Here is a 23554-nt window from a genome sequence, read left to right as displayed (position 1 = left end):
TCAGTGTCATACAATCGTTTCAGTTCACACAAGTAATGTACAAAATAATCACACCCAATGTTTCCATTTCTTAACCTTCCAGATCCCCTCAGAATCTGACCCAGAACGTTTACAATCAAGCTTGTACATAAAATACAATCTACTGAGAAACAATTTAATACAGTCATCAACAGACATTTTGTCTTTTTTATAAACCAGAATATTTCGTGAGTCCCATAAAGTTTCACGCAGGGCAATAGTAAACATCCACACTAGTCTGTGTTGCACAGACATTGTAAGGCCTACCCCATAAAGTAACATGCTGACAGAGGCAGAAGAGATGCCAGTAAGTTCTAAAAACAAACGCTTTAACTTAGCAATGACCTGTTTGGCATAGGGACAACCATAAAGCAAGTGAAATACGGTTTCTATGTCACCGCAATTTTCCCTCGGACACTGTTCAGATGGCGCCATATCTCTGCGTTTTAAGAACGCCTTTGTTGGAAGAGCCTCATGAAAGGATAACCATGTCACCTCCCTTTGTTTGGGTGACACTGGCAAAGCACTGACCATTTTCCATGCATTTTTAGCCTGAGAGCTAGACAGGTCAGCTATGTTCGTTACAATTTCATCCTTCCGGTACCATTTCAGAATATGAATTTTACTGGTGCTTAATAATCCCAAGGATTCTAGATTATATTTATTCTTGAAATATTGTAGTGCAAAGTAAAAAGGAGGCGCAACAAAGGCCCAAGGTTTGGTTCTATCTAACGGTAACCAACCCCATTTATGAAACATCCAGCCACCCAAATATCGGATCATGTGACCGGCCCATCTTTTAGATAGTACTAACTTGTGTATTAATAACCAGTAGTGCATGTGAGATAGAAAAGCAATGTCAGGAAAATGTAGACCACCGTTAATGGGTAATTTCAGACATTTGACACGAGCAACTTTCTCAGCTTTTGACCCCCATAGAAAGATACACAATATTCTGGTCATTTGCTGTATCCACCTGCTGGAGGGAGTGAAAACACAGGTGAGATAAAAAATCATGGGCAAGATGACTGCCTTTATTATGAGCACCTTCCCAAAAAGAGACATTTGCCTGGTCTTATAGAAGTTCAGCTTCTGTGTTACTCTTTCACCCAACTTCTGAAAGGATTGGCTACCTTTTAACGCCTGATCATAATGAACCCCCAGAATAGTCAGTCCCTGTGGGTCATGGGGCACCTGTGTGTCTTGTACAGGTGTGACAGCCGCAAACGTTGAGTATTTGCATTTATCCCAGTTTACAGACATGGCAGACACATTACAGAAAATACGTAAATGTAATTTTGCTCTATTCAAGTCCGCTTGGGATGTGTTAACCAACACCACATCATCCATATAGGCCAGTAATTTTACTGCCTCACCTTGAGACCCTGGGAGAAAGAAACCTTTTATTATTTTATCTTTAATAACAGACTGAATAAAAGTTTCCATGACACTTATGAAAAGTACTGGCGACAAAGGGCACCCCTGTCGCACCCCAGAAGAAACCGTGAAAGGGTCGCCTAGGGAACCATTAACCTGAACACAGCTAGTAACCTCCGAATACATACTTTGAATGACTCGCAGCATCTGTGCAGGGATACCAAAAGCACGTAAAACAGAAAATAAAAATTGATGTGAAACTGTGTCATACGCTTTTTGCAGATCAATGGAAGTAAGAACCAATAGCGAACGATTAGACAGAGACGTATGAATAATATCCCTAACCAGCAAAAGGTTTTCATGAATACGCCTACCAGGCACTGCACATGTCTGAGCAGGCCCGATAAGATCTGGTAACACAGCGCTAAGTCTGGATGTGAGAATTTTCGCCACCACCTTATAATCAACATTGAGTAATGTAATAGGGCGCCAGTTTTTGACATCCCTACGGTCACCCTTCTTATACAATAAAGTAATCACTCCATTCTTCATAGAAGCAGATAATTCCCCTGTAGAAATAATCAAGTGAATGATTTGGACAAAAACTATTTTGATGATGTCCCAAAAGGTAATATAAAATTCCTTAGATAATCCATCTAAACCTGGAGTCTTATTATTCTGCATGGACTTTAAGGTATTCAGAACTTCTTCCTCCGTCACAGGTGCCACTAAGGAGGGGACAGCGGTATCATGGACCTGCTTATCAAGGACAGAACAATAGTCATCAATTTCTTCACTTGAAGCAGCATCACGATTAGAATACAATGCAGAGTAAAAGTTAGATATAACAGGTCCCACACCTGGGCCCTGCACCTCATTGCCTTGGTCATCTAAAACAGTTTTGAACACAGAATGAACACGAACAGATTTTTTAAAGAAATACCTGGTGCAGCACTCATTTTCCTCCATATGCTGCACCTTAGCACGAAACATAATGCTTTTACCCCGTCGGGCAAGGGTGTCATTGAAAGCCTGTTTGGCAGTTTGTAATTCGTCAGAAACATCAATCCCTTCTCTTTGTAATTTCCCCAAAACCACAAGGTTGTTGATTAGTTTGGTATATTGCCTTCTATGCTGCTTGGCCAAACTTCTGCCGTAACGCTGGAAGAAGGAGGCAACATTTACTTTTATCCAATCCCACCACAACAGAGGTGAGGCGAAGGAGGTTTCCTTTGAAACCCATACATTAAATTGCATTTCAAACAATTTATGAACATCGGGTTCCCCTAAAAGTAAGTTGTTGAGTTTCCAAAACCCCTTGCCTTGCACAATGGCACCTTGTAAGGACACATCACATAATAAACCCACATGGTCAGAAAAACCAACATTAACAATGGAAAATTGCATAACTGTAAAATGAGATGTGCAAAACATAAAGTCAATGCGTGATTTCACCTTGCCATGATCAGCATAGTAGGTGTAAATAGGGTCAGAGTGATGTGGAACAGCACAAATGTCCTTTAAGGAGAAATCCTGTAAGATAGAATTTAGCAAAGTTCCAGTGCTGTCCAGTTTACAGTTATTTGTAGTACCACAGCGCCCTCTAGTGTCAATGATACTATTGAAATCTCCTGCAAGTACAGTTGGTAAAGTACCTGGCAGGAAAACCTTTAAATTATGAAAAAATTCTAAACGGTCAGCCTTGTTTGCAGGGGCATAAACATTAAATAATCGAAAAGGAGTCCCGGACAAGTCCATGTCGAGTTGCTGAAGCCGACCTGGTATTAAAACAGTATGATGGAAACAGTTTATCACAGAAGATTTGAGAAGAACCCCGACTCCAGTATTTCTAGTTAAGTCTGAAGGAGCCCAGTAAGCTGGCCCAGCTTGCCACTCCAAATTAGAGGGCATAACATTTAAAGCACATTCCTGGAGGCAAATCAGGTCCACAGGCTGAGTACGTAAAAAGTCTAAAACAGCAGCCCGTCTGTTTGTCGAGGCAATACCCCTGACATTTAGGGAAAGCACCCGTAACATTAGAATAAACTATATACAGTTAAAAAGTACTAAACCAGTCAAGGAGGGCCTTCGGAAAAGCCACATACCTCCTGTAGAAGTTGAACGCCAACGGAGTCCAGAAATTCGGAAGACGGGGAAATTAGAGGCGGGTCCTGGTGATGCGGAAGAGCCGTGTCCTCTTCAGAAGAGCAGGATAAGGCACTGTAGCGGTTGGGACTGGCAATGGAGTCCATCATCTTTTTCTTTGGAGGGCCTGCTCCGTCCTTACCAGGCTTGCGACGGGCCTTCACAACAGAGAAAACAGATCGATCTAGATCCTGATGGGGAGTAGGTGATATCACAGACCCAGAGGTAGTGGGTGCAGAGAGGTCCATACCCGCCGGCTCTGTATCCGCCCATACGATGGTCATGCCACTTTCCTCTGTGTCGGACTGGAAAGAAGAAAGGAACTCTTCAATCTCTGTAGCAGATGATGCGGTGTGCTGTGGCGAGGGAGCCTCAACCCTTGGAGCAGGGGAGACCTCAGCCGGCTTCTGCAGCTCTGTAACCTGGCTCAACGAAGAAGAAGCTGGAACAGCATCCGTCTGGGAAACAGCAGGCAAGTCCTTCAGAGAATCTGATGTAGAAGCTGGCACCAGGCCAGGACAATTCAGAGGCGGCAAGAGGGTCAGAGCCTGGGCCATAGGTAGCTCATTTGCGGGTGCCTCAGGCTCTGCCTCTGCCAGCTGGACCTCCAGGAAGATGGGCCCTCGTCCCGATCGGGCGGCATCAGCGTAGCTACGATTCGTCATCATTCCTCTGGGGCAGGCTCGCACCAAATGTTCTTTGGAGCCACACAGGTCACAGGTGCGAGGTTGGGAACAGTGCCCAGCATCATGGCTCGCGCTTCCACAGTTCCGGCAGCAGCGACCAGTCGGGCAGGACTCCTTGGTGTGCCCGAAGTTGAGACACTGCCTGCAGTACTTGGGCTGGCCTGGGTAGACCAGATATCCTCTGTTTCCTCCAAGGGAGAAGGAGGCAGGAGGGTGACAAACTCCACCGATTCCCTCAGGGTCTGGACGAAATCTCACCCAGAAACGAAGCTTGCCGTTGGGGATCCCGAAGACGTTCCTCAGCTTGTTGCCTCCTCTGACGCTGCTACAGTATCGCTGCAGGAAGGCCACCACATGCGCCAGCTCCGTGAAGGGGTTGAAGAGGTGGAGGGTAATCGGCTTCTCATCCATCTGGAACAGCGGTATCAAGAGGAAATCCGTCAGCTCCGGCTCAGTTAGCAGCTTTTTGCTTTTTTCAAAGACAGTCAGGCATTGTCCGTTTGTCTCAAAAGAGACATCGAAAAAGCCTTGGGCAGCACTGTCTTGAAGGCAGAAAATGTCAGTCGCTCTGAGTTTCAGCATCCTGAAAAGGACGGTCTGAACGAAAGGTCCAAGCTCATATCTTCGGTTGCAGTCTGGCTTTACCAGGAAGCGGATGGTATTTCGGATCCCCTGAGCCTCCATATCACCAGCCAGTGAAGTTCGATCCACTATCTTAGCCAAAAGGCCGAGAAGCGATAACCCGAGCGGCCCTTGCCTTGCCCGAGCCTGTCCCATACTGCTGTTCACCCCTTGCAGCGATTGATTCAGCCTACTCCTAGGCAATTCCATGGGGCCCTGCAGGCTCACACACATTTACAGCTACTAAGCGGGAGGGAGGTGAATAAAGGCCGGAGAGGAAGCTACACAGGATTTGCTTCTTTTGCTTGCACCACAATGCAGTGCTGAAAGAGGAGGAATCTACATAAAAACGCCTTCCTGGCAACGCCCAAATGCCCTCCTGCCATGCAGATAAACACTGGCAGCGGCAGCAAGTGCATGCCCACAGCCACCCCTTGTTCCTTCACACCTTGTATCAGCTGTAATCCAGTCCAGTCCAGTCCAGTGCTGCCTGCTGAGCAGCACTGACCAACACTGCCTGGGCCCAGGCTTTTATCTATCTCTGAGGCAGGCCCCATTATGATGTCAGAAAGCTGGCTCTGGAATCCTGAGGGCTCCACTATGACACGTGCAAAGTTCCGTCTGAACTTTATATAAGACGGTGCGGCTCAGTCAGTCACTCAGTGTTGCCTGAGAGGGCAACACTGCAACAGCCGGCCGCCAGGCTGTCTTTTTTTTGCACAGCTAGTTGCCTCCAGGAGGCCACAAGAGGGAGACAAGGGACTGCAAAATGGAAAATAGGCATCCACCAACTTTACAGACAACTTGTTCTCCTTGCTCCTACAACCTCCATCCTTGCACAGTTTGTTATTTTATTCTTCTAGGTAACATAGTAACAAATCCAAATTGCTGCTCTCTTTGTAGGCAAGCAAGGGTTTGTTGCAACTGCAATTCTTACTTCTTCTTGGAAATGTTGGGACGGCAGTACATTCCATCACATCCATCTAGTGTACACAGGTAGGTCCATTGTGGCGGGTAGGCGGCTGGCTGCTTTAATGGCTGTTTGCTGTTCCCCTACTCCACTCCACTCCACTAGTTGACTGTGTTGCTGCATCAATCAGTGGCTGGCTCAGGTGCAGCTCTTTAACCTACCTAGGAGGGAGGGCGGAGAGAAGACAAGGAAGGTGAATGAGCTGTTCCAATGTGAAATGCCGGAAACACAGAAACACAGAAGACACACACACAACAAGAGGTGGCAATGTATTAATTAATTGCATTTAATAAATGAGCTCATTATCACACATGACTGTACAAATGCATTGTCCAACAGGTGTTGAAATAATGGGATTAAAAGGGGAGATCCCATCAGAAAGACAAAAACAATAGCAAACACAAATAGCACTTTTGGAATCTGATTTTAGTCAACACATAAGGGAAGGGTGCACCGGTCCTGGAAATACTGCAATACCAGGTCAATGCGTGGAGTGGACAGAGCAAGCTCTATTTCCATCTCCCTGTTCTAAAAATCCATTTAATATATGGTCCCCAGATAGGGGACGTATCAGATATTAAACTGATAAGAACAGATTTTTTTTTTTTTTTTTTTTTTAATTCATTCAGATCACGTCTTAAAAATCATAAAATTCAAAATAAAAAAGACTTAGATCATCACAATGAAAACTGAAAACGTACAATTAATTTTTGTTTTCCTCTTTCCCTTTTTTTTTCTTAAGAAATCAAAAAAACATTCCTTTTTTAACAGCAATAGTTCCTAACATATCCACTAGATGTTCCTGCAAATCATTACCATCCCACTCACAGTTTACAATGCACGTTAACCACGTTGGCACACCATACCTTTCAAGAAACCCTGGTAAATTTTCTCTTACACAGAGCCGCACCCTCCTCCGCATTTTTTCAAAATTAATTTTACTACGTAACTGCTCTACTTCTTCCAATAACCTGTCTCTTTCTGCTCTTTCCTCTTCTGAAATGACACTTTTTTTCTTTCTCTCTGCTTTTTTCCTTTTTTTCTCATCACTTTGCCCACTTCCTTCCAATTTGTGAAGCTTGCCTTCTTCCAAACTAACTTCCGCTTCCTTTCTTTTGACTATCTTCTTATTTTCCTCTTGTACCTCACGTTTGCTTTTCTTTGGGCACGATTTGAATATGTGCCCCTCCTCTCCACACATATTACATACTTTCCCTTTCTGACATTCATTATACTTATGTCCCTCTTGCAGACATTTTGTACACATTACTTTCTCACAGGCTTCTCTCTCATGACCATACTCTTTACAATTCAAACAAAACATATCCATTCCAAGAAAAAATAAATTTCCACACGCACTTCCAATCTTGAACCGCGCTGGAGGAAACAATAGGTTTCTAGATTCACCAATTCTCACAAATTTACAAAGAAATTTCCACTTCCCAGTCCAAAATCCAAAAGGGTTAAACACTTTCCCCTTTCCCACCACCTCCTCACAAAACTTATTGAGAAATAACTTAATGTCCTCTTCATCCACGTAAGGCGAAAACATTTTTACAACCACCAACTTTTTGTTTGGCACAAAATGTGGTGTTACCTTCACACCCACAAGTCTTGGGTCCCTTTTACCTTCCTTCAAGCGTTCTAAAAAGACAGCATAAATTTCTTCTGTGGCGAAGGTAACGTCAAAGCACCCTCTCCTCGGATAGTCCATCACCGCCAAAATGCATGATCTCTCCAGCTGAAAGAAATCCAACAAAAGAACCTTTGTGATGAACTCCAGATCCTTCCTTTGTCGCTCAGATTCCTCCACGAAAAACCGGACAGCATTCCTGGTACGCATATATTCGGGAATTTCCTCCATCCTGCTCCAAACGAATTCCAGCAATCTCCAAAGAATACCTTCAGTACCGAAGTACCAGGCAGGTGATCGCTCCCCGTTGCCCTGGACTAATCCTCCTCCCCAATAGCAGCAGAGGGGTGAAGTCTCTCCTAAGAGAAACGATCCCCCCAGGCCAAGGAAAAGGGTACCAGGGCACCTCCTGACCAAGAAACAAGGCAATACCCTAAAGTACTACACTTGATCTTAGCCAAAAGGCCGAGAAGCGATAACCCGAGCGGCCCTTGCCTTGCCCGAGCCTGTCCCATACTGCTGTTCACCCCTTGCAGCGATTGATTCAGCCTACTCCTAGGCAATTCCATGGGGCCCTGCAGGCTCACACACATTTACAGCTACTAAGCGGGAGGGAGGTGAATAAAGGCCGGAGAGGAAGCTACACAGGATTTGCTTCTTTTGCTTGCACCACAATGCAGTGCTGAAAGAGGAGGAATCTACATAAAAACGCCTTCCTGGCAACGCCCAAATGCCCTCCTGCCATGCAGATAAACACTGGCAGCGGCAGCAAGTGCATGCCCACAGCCACCCCTTGTTCCTTCACACCTTGTATCAGCTGTAATCCAGTCCAGTCCAGTCCAGTGCTGCCTGCTGAGCAGCACTGACCAACACTGCCTGGGCCCAGGCTTTTATCTATCTCTGAGGCAGGCCCCATTATGATGTCAGAAAGCTGGCTCTGGAATCCTGAGGGCTCCACTATGACACGTGCAAAGTTCCGTCTGAACTTTATATAAGACGGTGCGGCTCAGTCAGTCACTCAGTGTTGCCTGAGAGGGCAACACTGCAACAGCCGGCCGCCAGGCTGTCTTTTTTTTGCACATTTATTTGCCTCCAGGAGGCCACAAGAGGGAGACAAGGGACTGCAAAATGGAAAATAGGCATCCACCAACTTTACAGACAACTTCTCTTTGCTCCTACAACCTCCATCCTTGCACAGTTTGTTATTCTTCCAGGTAACATAGTAACAAATCCAAATTGCTGCTCTCTTTGTAGGCAAGCAAGGGTTTGTTGCAACTGCAATTCTTACTTCTTCTTGGAAATGTAGGGACGACAGTACATTCCATCACATCCATCTAGTGTACACAGGTAGGTCCATTGTGGCGGGCGGGCTGCTTTAATGGCTGTTTGCTGTTCCCCCTACTCCACTCCACTATTTGACTGTGGTGCTGCATCAATCAATCAGTGGCTGGCTCAGGTGCAGCTCTTTAACCTACCTAAAAGGGAGGGCGGAGAGAAGACAAGGAAGGTGAATGAGCTGTTCCAATGTGAAATGCCGGAAACACAGAAACACAGAAGACACACACACACACACACACACACACACACACACACACACACACACACACACACACACACACACACACACAACAAGAGGTGGCAATGTATTAATTAATTGCATTTAATAAATGAGCTCATTATCACACATGACTGTACAAATGCATTGTCCAACAGGTGTTGAAATAATGGGATTAAAAGGGGAGATCCCATCAGAAAGACAAAAACAATAGCAAACACAAATAGCACTTTTGGAATCTGATTTTAGTCAACACATAAGGGAAGGGTGCACCGGTCCTGGAAATACTGCAATACCAGGTCAATGCGTGGAGTGGACAGAGCAAGCTCTATTTCCATCTCCCTGTTCTAAAAATCCATTTAATATATGGTCCCCAGATAGGGGACGTATCAGATATTAAACTGATAAGAACAGATACTACACTTGATCTTAGCCAAAAGGCCGAGAAGCGATAACCCGAGCGGCCCTTGCCTTGCCCGAGCCTGTCCCATACTGCTGTTCACCCCTTGCAGCGATTGATTCAGCCTACTCCTAGGCAATTCCATGGGGCCCTGCAGGCTCACACACATTTACAGCTACTAAGCGGGAGGGAGGTGAATAAAGGCCGGAGAGGAAGCTACACAGGATTTGCTTCTTTTGCTTGCACCACAATGCAGTGCTGAAAGAGGAGGAATCTACATAAAAACGCCTTCCTGGCAACGCCCAAATGCCCTCCTGCCATGCAGATAAACACTGGCAGCGGCAGCAAGTGCATGCCCACAGCCACCCCTTGTTCCTTCACACCTTGTATCAGCTGTAATCCAGTCCAGTCCAGTCCAGTGCTGCCTGCTGAGCAGCACTGACCAACACTGCCTGGGCCCAGGCTTTTATCTATCTCTGAGGCAGGCCCCATTATGATGTCAGAAAGCTGGCTCTGGAATCCTGAGGGCTCCACTATGACACGTGCAAAGTTCCGTCTGAACTTTATATAAGACGGTGCGGCTCAGTCAGTCACTCAGTGTTGCCTGAGAGGGCAACACTGCAACAGCCGGCCGCCAGGCTGTCTTTTTTTTGCACATTTATTTGCCTCCAGGAGGCCACAAGAGGGAGACAAGGGACTGCAAAATGGAAAATAGGCATCCACCAACTTTACAGACAACTTCTCTTTGCTCCTACAACCTCCATCCTTGCACAGTTTGTTATTCTTCCAGGTAACATAGTAACAAATCCAAATTGCTGCTCTCTTTGTAGGCAAGCAAGGGTTTGTTGCAACTGCAATTCTTACTTCTTCTTGGAAATGTAGGGACGACAGTACATTCCATCACATCCATCTAGTGTACACAGGTAGGTCCATTGTGGCGGGCGGGCTGCTTTAATGGCTGTTTGCTGTTCCCCCTACTCCACTCCACTATTTGACTGTGGTGCTGCATCAATCAATCAGTGGCTGGCTCAGGTGCAGCTCTTTAACCTACCTAAAAGGGAGGGCGGAGAGAAGACAAGGAAGGTGAATGAGCTGTTCCAATGTGAAATGCCGGAAACACAGAAACACAGAAGACACACACACACACACACACACACACACACACACACACACACACACACACACACACACACACACACACACAACAAGAGGTGGCAATGTATTAATTAATTGCATTTAATAAATGAGCTCATTATCACACATGACTGTACAAATGCATTGTCCAACAGGTGTTGAAATAATGGGATTAAAAGGGGAGATCCCATCAGAAAGACAAAAACAATAGCAAACACAAATAGCACTTTTGGAATCTGATTTTAGTCAACACATAAGGGAAGGGTGCACCGGTCCTGGAAATACTGCAATACCAGGTCAATGCGTGGAGTGGACAGAGCAAGCTCTATTTCCATCTCCCTGTTCTAAAAATCCATTTAATATATGGTCCCCAGATAGGGGACGTATCAGATATTAAACTGATAAGAACAGATACTACACTTGATCTTAGCCAAAAGGCCGAGAAGCGATAACCCGAGCGGCCCTTGCCTTGCCCGAGCCTGTCCCATACTGCTGTTCACCCCTTGCAGCGATTGATTCAGCCTACTCCTAGGCAATTCCATGGGGCCCTGCAGGCTCACACACATTTACAGCTACTAAGCGGGAGGGAGGTGAATAAAGGCCGGAGAGGAAGCTACACAGGATTTGCTTCTTTTGCTTGCACCACAATGCAGTGCTGAAAGAGGAGGAATCTACATAAAAACGCCTTCCTGGCAACGCCCAAATGCCCTCCTGCCATGCAGATAAACACTGGCAGCGGCAGCAAGTGCATGCCCACAGCCACCCCTTGTTCCTTCACACCTTGTATCAGCTGTAATCCAGTCCAGTCCAGTCCAGTGCTGCCTGCTGAGCAGCACTGACCAACACTGCCTGGGCCCAGGCTTTTATCTATCTCTGAGGCAGGCCCCATTATGATGTCAGAAAGCTGGCTCTGGAATCCTGAGGGCTCCACTATGACACGTGCAAAGTTCCGTCTGAACTTTATATAAGACGGTGCGGCTCAGTCAGTCACTCAGTGTTGCCTGAGAGGGCAACACTGCAACAGCCGGCCGCCAGGCTGTCTTTTTTTTGCACAGCTAGTTGCCTCCAGGAGGCCACAAGAGGGAGACAAGGGACTGCAAAATGGAAAATAGGCATCCACCAACTTTACAGACAACTTGTTCTCCTTGCTCCTACAACCTCCATCCTTGCACAGTTTGTTATTTTATTCTTCTAGGTAACATAGTAACAAATCCAAATTGCTGCTCTCTTTGTAGGCAAGCAAGGGTTTGTTGCAACTGCAATTCTTACTTCTTCTTGGAAATGTTGGGACGGCAGTACATTCCATCACATCCATCTAGTGTACACAGGTAGGTCCATTGTGGCGGGTAGGCGGCTGGCTGCTTTAATGGCTGTTTGCTGTTCCCCTACTCCACTCCACTCCACTAGTTGACTGTGTTGCTGCATCAATCAGTGGCTGGCTCAGGTGCAGCTCTTTAACCTACCTAGGAGGGAGGGCGGAGAGAAGACAAGGAAGGTGAATGAGCTGTTCCAATGTGAAATGCCGGAAACACAGAAACACAGAAGACACACACACAACAAGAGGTGGCAATGTATTAATTAATTGCATTTAATAAATGAGCTCATTATCACACATGACTGTACAAATGCATTGTCCAACAGGTGTTGAAATAATGGGATTAAAAGGGGAGATCCCATCAGAAAGACAAAAACAATAGCAAACACAAATAGCACTTTTGGAATCTGATTTTAGTCAACACATAAGGGAAGGGTGCACCGGTCCTGGAAATACTGCAATACCAGGTCAATGCGTGGAGTGGACAGAGCAAGCTCTATTTCCATCTCCCTGTTCTAAAAATCCATTTAATATATGGTCCCCAGATAGGGGACGTATCAGATATTAAACTGATAAGAACAGATTTTTTTTTTTTCAGTTGGCTACCCCCTCGCGGGGGTGTCAATGATTTATTACTTAAAATTCAAAAACATTTACAATAAATTACAGCTTTTTTACAATGAATTACAGTAATAAAATCAATTTACATAAAAACACATAAAAGGGGACATGGTGGCAAATTCTTATATATTGGAGTTCCATTCTTTTACAAACCATTTATTTGAAAGGGTGGCATTTCTTTTTTTATCTAATAAATAATAAATGTACATCTCGCTAAAACAAAGACCTAAAACATCGTCAACAGATAAAACATCGTGCTTAAAAATCAGGATGTTCCTGGCCTTCCACAGAGCTTCTTTTACGCAGTTCATCGTCTTCCATGCAATAGTCTTTTGGTTCGCGGTTGGGCATCCAAAGAGTCCATATAAAATCATTTCGTAACTCAAGTCCTTTAGGTCTGCCATCTTCTTCATTAGAGGGAATATCTTTATCCAAATATGTTTAGTAAAATCGCAACTCCAAAAAATATGACGCACGGTCTCCTCAGCCTGGCAGCCTTCCCTCGGACAGATAGCAGACCTCGTGAATCCTCTCCTGAATTGGAATGCCCGGCATGGAAGACATTGATGAACGCAGCTCCAGGCCAGGTCCATCTGTGTATTAAAAAGATAAAACACATTAACCATTTTGAAGATAAAAGCACAGCGTTCATTATTAAAATTTTCAATATTAGTGACGACTTCATTTCCTCTTATGTCTTTTATAAGTTTCTTACTGTTTATCATGTCATTAAAATTTTTCCCTTTAAAATTAAACAAGGCCACTATTTTCTCTAAAATCACGTAATTTGCTGGTAGATTAAAAGCATAAGGTGAGGTTAAAACAATTTCAAACCACCCCATCCTTCGCATAAAAAACCCAGTATTAAAACGTAGAAAATAAGACCAATGATGTTGTTTAAAAAGAGAATTAAGACAGAAACAAAAGTACTTGATTAAAAGAAACCTATTAAAATCTGGAAAGTCTTTGCCACCCTTTGGTTTGATTTTCATTACCGTCTCACGTTTAAGTTTCTCCATTCTGGAACTCCAAAAGAAGGTAAAACAAGCTTTAGTAATTTTTCTTAATAAAACCGTGGGAGGAGGGAAAACCATGCTTAAGTATAAAAGCAAAGGTAAAATTATCATTTTAATTATTAAAATTTTTCCCTCCATGGTAAGCTTCCTCATGTTCCACATGCATATTTTTTGATTTACCTTCTGCGCCACCATGTCCCAACTGATAAAACCATTGTCGTACTCACTGAAGGAGACACCTAAAATTTTAATATTATCAGACACAGGAACCGGTATATCTCTAAGAGCCATGCTTCCTATGTTTAAAATATTACTCTTGCTGAAGTTTACCTTAAAACCGGAAGCACAGCAATAAAACTCGATTTGCCTAAGGGTTCTCTGAAGCGACAGGGCGTCCCTACATAAAACCGCCACATCATCCATGTACCCCACTGCTTTGGCCTCTACGCCGCCTCCCCCGGGCAGGGGGACTCCACGGATACACTTATCGCGGCGAATTGCGCATAACAGAGGCTCCAATGCACATATAAAAAGCAGTGGGGACAAGGGACACCCCTGCTTCACCCCAGAGTTTAAAAATATGTCCTGTGTCTTAAAACCATTCACTAAAATTTTGCTGGTGCATTCTCTGTAAAAGGCTTTAATAGATAATAAAAAACCTTCAGGTATACCCATACGTTCTAAAACCTTAAAAAGATAAAAATGAGAGACACGGTCGAACGCCTTCTCAAAGTCTATAGATAAAATGGCTAGTTTACCTTTTCTAGACCTCGTGTCCTCAATCACGTCTTTTATTAGGTTTAAATTATCCCAGATGCTGCGGCCTGGCACCCCACACACCTGGTCAGAGTGTATAATGTGGGGTATTATGGCTTTTAATCTATTTGCACATATTTTAGCCATAATTTTATAGTCGCTATTTAGAAGGGTTATTGGTCTCCAATTCTTTAAAACTGCGATGTCACCCGTCTTATACAGCAGGGAGACCTCACCCTTCCGCCAGGACTTAGGCAGCATCTTGGAATTAAAAACATCAGAAAAAAGGTTAAAAAGATCCTCTTTTAAAATGTCATAAAATTTTACATAAAACTCACTGGGTATACCGTCCGGTCCGGGAACTTTCCCTGTTTTAAAACTTTTGACAGTTTCTAAAACCTCCTGCTCCGTCAGCTCCTGTAATAAAAAATTCTGGGAGACAGGGTCTAAAACAGTAGTAATCTCCTTCAGTGAGTCACGCATAAAATTATGATCCACAGTCTTAACATTAAAAAGGTCAGTGTAAAACTCATGAACTTTACTTAAAAGACCCTGTACATCTGACACCCCTTCTATATTTTTGATAATTGCCTTTTTGTTATTTATTTTCTTAAAAAAGTACCTGGAGCAGGTCTCGTTCTCCTCCACATGTTGTATTTTTGAACGGAATATAATCTCTTTACCTTTCTGCTCCAGGCACTGGGCTATCTCCTTTTTCAAATTGGTGATGTCATCTTTAACGTCTATGTCATGATCTTGCATTTTGTACAGGGTCTGCAGACGGGTATTGAGAATTTTAAAAAAAGCGTATTTCTCTTTGGCTTTCGCCACGCTTTTCTTAATAAAAAAATCTTTAATTTTCTTTTTCATTTTCTCCCACCATGCACTGATGGGAGTACGTGTATCTCTTACCCGCCTGCTTTCTTGGTAAAATTCAATAAAATCTGCTAAAACCTGTGGATCGTCTAAAAGGGAAACATTCATCTTCCAGGACTTTTTACATACAATATTATTAAGATCATGCTTTACTTTAAAAGATAAAAGCCTGTGATCTGAAAACACATTGGTTAAAACTTCACAATTAAAAGGCAGTAAATTTTCAGAACAAAAGATAAAATCAATCCTGGAGCTACAGGTGGCGTTGCTCCAGGTAACGCCGGCTTCCTCTGGACTGCTCCTGTTACATTCTTTGTATATGTCTTTTAATTTAAAATCAGTCACGATATCCTTGAGCAGTCCAGAGGTCTTGTCATAGTTCCTACTTGTACTGTTGGTAAGCCGGCGTTCTCCTCTCAGGATACAATTAAAATCACCTGCGAGGATAAAAGGCTCAGATGTGTTGATAAAAAGCGGTAAAATCTCCAGCATCCTCGCTCTTTCGTTCTTTTCTGGTGATCCGTAAAAATTTAAAAACTGCCACTTTACACCATCAATAAAAGCTTTAACCATTAAAATACGTCCTGGTAAGATTTCTTGAATAAAATCAATTAAAACGTTTCCCTTAAAAAGAATGGCGACCCCTGCTGATCTGGACTCGTTGGATCCAGACCAGACGGATGGACCATACTTCCAATCCTTTTTGTAATTTTCATATCTCATTGTATGGGGAATGCCGCACTCCTGCAGGAAAAATACAGAGGCTGCCAGGCAAGATAAAAAATTGAAGAGAGCAACCCTTCTCACTTTTGACTTGGCGCCCCTCACGTTGAGGGAGATTCCCATGAGCTCAGACATCGTGGAGAGTAAAAGCAAAATTCTGATTTTAAAATAATAAATAATAGGCGTACTTAAAATCAGATTGCTCCTCCACCAGCAATACCCGAAACCTCACTTGAACTCATGGCCCCGCCCTCATCCGACTCAACTGAAAAGAGGGACGAGGCAGGAGAAGAACTACTGTCGCTGAGAGCTGAGCCAGCAACACTCACCTCGTACACGGGGAGCCCAGACTCGCACAGCCTCACCTGGGTCTCTCTCGGTTGACCGACTGGGTCCATGTCTGGTGGGTCCCCCAAGGGCCCCGCCTCTCCCCCCTGGGCCCGTGAAGGCCGGTCTAGAGGGGGAGGTTGTGCGCATGGCGGGGTGTCCGATAATACGGAGGGAGCAGTGCCCGTCCTCCTCACCAGTGCAGGCGAGGAGGGGGTCCCAGGAGGAGCCACATCTTTCCGCACGGACGTATCCATCTGCTCCTCCCCTGTCTCCCTCCTACTGGCACGTTCTTGCTTCCCCTTTTTACGGGGACCCACCTGTACCCAGTCTTCTCCTTCCGAGTCGGTCTCTAGAGACCCAGGATTAGGAGCAGGCCCGGCACCGCCTGAGCAACCAGCCGTCTGGGATGCCACAGGTTCATCGATGGCCTGCTCCTTTTCTGCCTTCCTCTTGGCCTGCCGTTTTTCCTTCGCGCTGGGCTCATTTTTATCCCCTGAGGTCGCTGGCTGAGAGGCACCTGTTTTGGCTTCGGCTGGCCGTACCCTTGAAGCCCAGGTACCTCTCTGCTCTTTCGCCGCAACAGCTTGCTCTCCTCCTTGAGGACGGGACTGCTCTGCTGGTGGAGCACGTGGGGGCACCTCGGGTTGCTCATCTTCTTCGCCTCGGTACCTATGTGGACAAGCATAATAAAGATGACCAGTTTTTTGACAAAAATTGCATTTTTTCTCTTCTGTACATTCCCTCATTGTGTGTTGTTTACTTCCACAGTTCCTGCAGGTGACATCGCAGTTAAAACTGGTATGTCCATAGGTACCGCAGGCCCTGCAGAAGTTTGGCATTCCTGAGAAATAGAGGTCGCCATTCACATTCCCAAGTTTAAAACGAGCAGGTGGTAGCTTCGTTTCTTGGGTGGAGGGGTCCTTTATTAGCGTAACAATAAATTTCCATTTGACGGTCCACACACCGCACTCGTTCATAACTCTCCCCAGCAGCTTAACGTTCTTAAAGTATGCAGCAAGAAACGCCGCCACTTCCTGATCTTTCACGTATGGGGAATACATTTTAATCACTACGAGTTTGGTTACTTCAAAAGCGTGTTCAATTACCTGGACTCCCAAGGCCATGAGTTCACCTTGTTGCCTCTCAGCTTTTCCCATGGCATCACGGAGGATTCCTTCTCCCATAAAGGTCACGTCGTACACTCCACGCCTTGGGTAGTCCTGGATCGCCAAAATCTCGTTCTTGTGGACCGCCAACCGCTTTTCCAAAATATCGTGGACAAGGAACTTGAGACCACGAGGACCGCCTCCACCCTCTGCCAAGATAAATCTTGCAGTATTCCTCAACCGGGCGTATACCGGCACCGCATCAGGTCCGCCTGCCATTTGCGTGGCCAGGTCGGTACCGCACAGCTTGCGCTGCGCCCTTTGGCTTTAAGGAGACACACCAAAGGGCTGGGGGGGGGGATCGCAACTCGTTGCTCAGGACTAAGCCTCTCTCCCAAATAGCAGCACGGGGGTGAAGTCCAGGCGAACCTGGACGATCCCCCGAGGCCGAGAGAGAGGGTACCTGAGCACCTTCTGACTAAAAACCTCCTGTATAAATACACTTGGTCTTAGCCAAAAGGCCGAGAAGCGATAACCCGAGCGGCCCTTGCCTTGCCCGAGCCTGTCCCATACTGCTGTTCACCCCTTGCAGCGATTGATTCAGCCTACTCCTAGGCAATTCCATGGGGCCCTGCAGGCTCACACACATTTACAGCTACTAAGCGGGAGGGAGGTGAATAAAGGCCGGAGAGGAAGCTACACAGGATTTGCTTCTTTTGCTTGCACCACAATGCAGTGCTGAAAGAGGAGGAATCTACATAAAAACGCCTTCCTGGCAACGCCCAAATGCCCTCCTGCCATGCAGATAAACACTGGCAGCGGCAGCAAGTGCATGCCCACAGCCACCCCTTGTTCCTTCACACCTTGTATCAGCTGTAATCCAGTCCAGTCCAGTCCAGTGCTGCCTGCTGAGCAGCACTGACCAACACTGCCTGGGCCCAGGCTTTTATCTATCTCTGAGGCAGGCCCCATTATGATGTCAGAAAGCTGGCTCTGGAATCCTGAGGGCTCCACTATGACACGTGCAAAGTTCCGTCTGAACTTTATATAAGACGGTGCGGCTCAGTCAGTCACTCAGTGTTGCCTGAGAGGGCAACACTGCAACAGCCGGCCGCCAGGCTGTCTTTTTTTTGCACATTTATTTGCCTCCAGGAGGCCACAAGAGGGAGACAAGGGACTGCAAAATGGAAAATAGGCATCCACCAACTTTACAGACAACTTCTCTTTGCTCCTACAACCTCCATCCTTGCACAGTTTGTTATTCTTCCAGGTAACATAGTAACAAATCCAAATTGCTGCTCTCTTTGTAGGCAAGCAAGGGTTTGTTGCAACTGCAATTCTTACTTCTTCTTGGAAATGTAGGGACGACAGTACATTCCATCACATCCATCTAGTGTACACAGGTAGGTCCATTGTGGCGGGCGGGCTGCTTTAATGGCTGTTTGCTGTTCCCCCTACTCCACTCCACTATTTGACTGTGGTGCTGCATCAATCAATCAGTGGCTGGCTCAGGTGCAGCTCTTTAACCTACCTAAAAGGGAGGGCGGAGAGAAGACAAGGAAGGTGAATGAGCTGTTCCAATGTGAAATGCCGGAAACACAGAAACACAGAAGACACACACACACACACACACACACACACACACACACACACACACACAACAAGAGGTGGCAATGTATTAATTAATTGCATTTAATAAATGAGCTCATTATCACACATGACTGTACAAATGCATTGTCCAACAGGTGTTGAAATAATGGGATTAAAAGGGGAGATCCCATCAGAAAGACAAAAACAATAGCAAACACAAATAGCACTTTTGGAATCTGATTTTAGTCAACACATAAGGGAAGGGTGCACCGGTCCTGGAAATACTGCAATACCAGGTCAATGCGTGGAGTGGACAGAGCAAGCTCTATTTCCATCTCCCTGTTCTAAAAATCCATTTAATATATGGTCCCCAGATAGGGGACGTATCAGATATTAAACTGATAAGAACAGATACTACACTTGATCTTAGCCAAAAGGCCGAGAAGCGATAACCCGAGCGGCCCTTGCCTTGCCCGAGCCTGTCCCATACTGCTGTTCACCCCTTGCAGCGATTGATTCAGCCTACTCCTAGGCAATTCCATGGGGCCCTGCAGGCTCACACACATTTACAGCTACTAAGCGGGAGGGAGGTGAATAAAGGCCGGAGAGGAAGCTACACAGGATTTGCTTCTTTTGCTTGCACCACAATGCAGTGCTGAAAGAGGAGGAATCTACATAAAAACGCCTTCCTGGCAACGCCCAAATGCCCTCCTGCCATGCAGATAAACACTGGCAGCGGCAGCAAGTGCATGCCCACAGCCACCCCTTGTTCCTTCACACCTTGTATCAGCTGTAATCCAGTCCAGTCCAGTCCAGTGCTGCCTGCTGAGCAGCACTGACCAACACTGCCTGGGCCCAGGCTTTTATCTATCTCTGAGGCAGGCCCCATTATGATGTCAGAAAGCTGGCTCTGGAATCCTGAGGGCTCCACTATGACACGTGCAAAGTTCCGTCTGAACTTTATATAAGACGGTGCGGCTCAGTCAGTCACTCAGTGTTGCCTGAGAGGGCAACACTGCAACAGCCGGCCGCCAGGCTGTCTTTTTTTTGCACATTTATTTGCCTCCAGGAGGCCACAAGAGGGAGACAAGGGACTGCAAAATGGAAAATAGGCATCCACCAACTTTACAGACAACTTCTCTTTGCTCCTACAACCTCCATCCTTGCACAGTTTGTTATTCTTCCAGGTAACATAGTAACAAATCCAAATTGCTGCTCTCTTTGTAGGCAAGCAAGGGTTTGTTGCAACTGCAATTCTTACTTCTTCTTGGAAATGTAGGGACGACAGTACATTCCATCACATCCATCTAGTGTACACAGGTAGGTCCATTGTGGCGGGCGGGCTGCTTTAATGGCTGTTTGCTGTTCCCCCTACTCCACTCCACTATTTGACTGTGGTGCTGCATCAATCAATCAGTGGCTGGCTCAGGTGCAGCTCTTTAACCTACCTAAAAGGGAGGGCGGAGAGAAGACAAGGAAGGTGAATGAGCTGTTCCAATGTGAAATGCCGGAAACACAGAAACACAGAAGACACACACACACACACACACACACACACACACACACACACACACACACACACACACACACAACAAGAGGTGGCAATGTATTAATTAATTGCATTTAATAAATGAGCTCATTATCACACATGACTGTACAAATGCATTGTCCAACAGGTGTTGAAATAATGGGATTAAAAGGGGAGATCCCATCAGAAAGACAAAAACAATAGCAAACACAAATAGCACTTTTGGAATCTGATTTTAGTCAACACATAAGGGAAGGGTGCACCGGTCCTGGAAATACTGCAATACCAGGTCAATGCGTGGAGTGGACAGAGCAAGCTCTATTTCCATCTCCCTGTTCTAAAAATCCATTTAATATATGGTCCCCAGATAGGGGACGTATCAGATATTAAACTGATAAGAACAGATACTACACTTGATCTTAGCCAAAAGGCCGAGAAGCGATAACCCGAGCGGCCCTTGCCTTGCCCGAGCCTGTCCCATACTGCTGTTCACCCCTTGCAGCGATTGATTCAGCCTACTCCTAGGCAATTCCATGGGGCCCTGCAGGCTCACACACATTTACAGCTACTAAGCGGGAGGGAGGTGAATAAAGGCCGGAGAGGAAGCTACACAGGATTTGCTTCTTTTGCTTGCACCACAATGCAGTGCTGAAAGAGGAGGAATCTACATAAAAACGCCTTCCTGGCAACGCCCAAATGCCCTCCTGCCATGCAGATAAACACTGGCAGCGGCAGCAAGTGCATGCCCACAGCCACCCCTTGTTCCTTCACACCTTGTATCAGCTGTAATCCAGTCCAGTCCAGTCCAGTGCTGCCTGCTGAGCAGCACTGACCAACACTGCCTGGGCCCAGGCTTTTATCTATCTCTGAGGCAGGCCCCATTATGATGTCAGAAAGCTGGCTCTGGAATCCTGAGGGCTCCACTATGACACGTGCAAAGTTCCGTCTGAACTTTATATAAGACGGTGCGGCTCAGTCAGTCACTCAGTGTTGCCTGAGAGGGCAACACTGCAACAGCCGGCCGCCAGGCTGTCTTTTTTTTGCACAGCTAGTTGCCTCCAGGAGGCCACAAGAGGGAGACAAGGGACTGCAAAATGGAAAATAGGCATCCACCAACTTTACAGACAACTTGTTCTCCTTGCTCCTACAACCTCCATCCTTGCACAGTTTGTTATTTTATTCTTCTAGGTAACATAGTAACAAATCCAAATTGCTGCTCTCTTTGTAGGCAAGCAAGGGTTTGTTGCAACTGCAATTCTTACTTCTTCTTGGAAATGTTGGGACGGCAGTACATTCCATCACATCCATCTAGTGTACACAGGTAGGTCCATTGTGGCGGGTAGGCGGCTGGCTGCTTTAATGGCTGTTTGCTGTTCCCCTACTCCACTCCACTCCACTAGTTGACTGTGTTGCTGCATCAATCAGTGGCTGGCTCAGGTGCAGCTCTTTAACCTACCTAGGAGGGAGGGCGGAGAGAAGACAAGGAAGGTGAATGAGCTGTTCCAATGTGAAATGCCGGAAACACAGAAACACAGAAGACACACACACAACAAGAGGTGGCAATGTATTAATTAATTGCATTTAATAAATGAGCTCATTATCACACATGACTGTACAAATGCATTGTCCAACAGGTGTTGAAATAATGGGATTAAAAGGGGAGATCCCATCAGAAAGACAAAAACAATAGCAAACACAAATAGCACTTTTGGAATCTGATTTTAGTCAACACATAAGGGAAGGGTGCACCGGTCCTGGAAATACTGCAATACCAGGTCAATGCGTGGAGTGGACAGAGCAAGCTCTATTTCCATCTCCCTGTTCTAAAAATCCATTTAATATATGGTCCCCAGATAGGGGACGTATCAGATATTAAACTGATAAGAACAGATACTACACTTGATCTTAGCCAAAAGGCCGAGAAGCGATAACCCGAGCGGCCCTTGCCTTGCCCGAGCCTGTCCCATACTGCTGTTCACCCCTTGCAGCGATTGATTCAGCCTACTCCTAGGCAATTCCATGGGGCCCTGCAGGCTCACACACATTTACAGCTACTAAGCGGGAGGGAGGTGAATAAAGGCCGGAGAGGAAGCTACACAGGATTTGCTTCTTTTGCTTGCACCACAATGCAGTGCTGAAAGAGGAGGAATCTACATAAAAACGCCTTCCTGGCAACGCCCAAATGCCCTCCTGCCATGCAGATAAACACTGGCAGCGGCAGCAAGTGCATGCCCACAGCCACCCCTTGTTCCTTCACACCTTGTATCAGCTGTAATCCAGTCCAGTCCAGTCCAGTGCTGCCTGCTGAGCAGCACTGACCAACACTGCCTGGGCCCAGGCTTTTATCTATCTCTGAGGCAGGCCCCATTATGATGTCAGAAAGCTGGCTCTGGAATCCTGAGGGCTCCACTATGACACGTGCAAAGTTCCGTCTGAACTTTATATAAGACGGTGCGGCTCAGTCAGTCACTCAGTGTTGCCTGAGAGGGCAACACTGCAACAGCCGGCCGCCAGGCTGTCTTTTTTTTGCACATTTATTTGCCTCCAGGAGGCCACAAGAGGGAGACAAGGGACTGCAAAATGGAAAATAGGCATCCACCAACTTTACAGACAACTTCTCTTTGCTCCTACAACCTCCATCCTTGCACAGTTTGTTATTCTTCCAGGTAACATAGTAACAAATCCAAATTGCTGCTCTCTTTGTAGGCAAGCAAGGGTTTGTTGCAACTGCAATTCTTACTTCTTCTTGGAAATGTAGGGACGACAGTACATTCCATCACATCCATCTAGTGTACACAGGTAGGTCCATTGTGGCGGGCGGGCTGCTTTAATGGCTGTTTGCTGTTCCCCCTACTCCACTCCACTATTTGACTGTGGTGCTGCATCAATCAATCAGTGGCTGGCTCAGGTGCAGCTCTTTAACCTACCTAAAAGGGAGGGCGGAGAGAAGACAAGGAAGGTGAATGAGCTGTTCCAATGTGAAATGCCGGAAACACAGAAACACAGAAGACACACACACACACACACACACACACACACACACACACACACACACACACACACACACACACACACACACACACACACACAACAAGAGGTGGCAATGTATTAATTAATTGCATTTAATAAATGAGCTCATTATCACACATGACTG

General features: G+C 45.8%; 5 non-coding genes and 3 pseudogenes across 5 annotated transcripts; all 8 read right to left on the bottom strand.

Moving 5' to 3' along the window:
* Nucleotides 1–6260: 6260 nt before the first annotated feature.
* On the bottom strand, nucleotides 6261–6465 carry LOC142691242 (U2 spliceosomal RNA; annotated as a pseudogene).
* Nucleotides 6466–7816: 1351 nt separating this feature from the next.
* Nucleotides 7817–7927, bottom strand: LOC142691296 (U2 spliceosomal RNA; annotated as a pseudogene).
* A 1340-nt stretch (nucleotides 7928–9267) lies between these two features.
* LOC142691110 (U2 spliceosomal RNA) lies at nucleotides 9268–9458 on the bottom strand. Its single transcript, XR_012859758.1, has one exon. It is a non-coding gene; the product is annotated as a U2 spliceosomal RNA (small nuclear RNA).
* A 1340-nt stretch (nucleotides 9459–10798) lies between these two features.
* Nucleotides 10799–10989, bottom strand: LOC142691109 (U2 spliceosomal RNA). Its single transcript, XR_012859757.1, has one exon. It is a non-coding gene; the product is annotated as a U2 spliceosomal RNA (small nuclear RNA).
* Nucleotides 10990–12284: 1295 nt separating this feature from the next.
* LOC142691261 (U2 spliceosomal RNA) lies at nucleotides 12285–12485 on the bottom strand (annotated as a pseudogene).
* Nucleotides 12486–19131: 6646 nt separating this feature from the next.
* LOC142691108 (U2 spliceosomal RNA) lies at nucleotides 19132–19322 on the bottom strand. The gene has a single exon (XR_012859756.1). It is a non-coding gene; the product is annotated as a U2 spliceosomal RNA (small nuclear RNA).
* A 1330-nt stretch (nucleotides 19323–20652) lies between these two features.
* LOC142691106 (U2 spliceosomal RNA) lies at nucleotides 20653–20843 on the bottom strand. The gene has a single exon (XR_012859755.1). It is a non-coding gene; the product is annotated as a U2 spliceosomal RNA (small nuclear RNA).
* A 1295-nt stretch (nucleotides 20844–22138) lies between these two features.
* LOC142691105 (U2 spliceosomal RNA) lies at nucleotides 22139–22329 on the bottom strand. Its single transcript, XR_012859754.1, has one exon. It is a non-coding gene; the product is annotated as a U2 spliceosomal RNA (small nuclear RNA).
* Nucleotides 22330–23554: the final 1225 nt, after the last annotated feature.

The sequence above is a fragment of the Rhinoderma darwinii genome (genome assembly GCF_050947455.1).
Source record: "Rhinoderma darwinii isolate aRhiDar2 chromosome 5 unlocalized genomic scaffold, aRhiDar2.hap1 SUPER_5_unloc_36, whole genome shotgun sequence".
NCBI lineage: Eukaryota > Metazoa > Chordata > Amphibia > Anura > Rhinodermatidae > Rhinoderma > Rhinoderma darwinii.
Note: the sequence above shows the minus strand (reverse complement) of the source record. Positions and strands in the feature narration are given on the sequence as shown.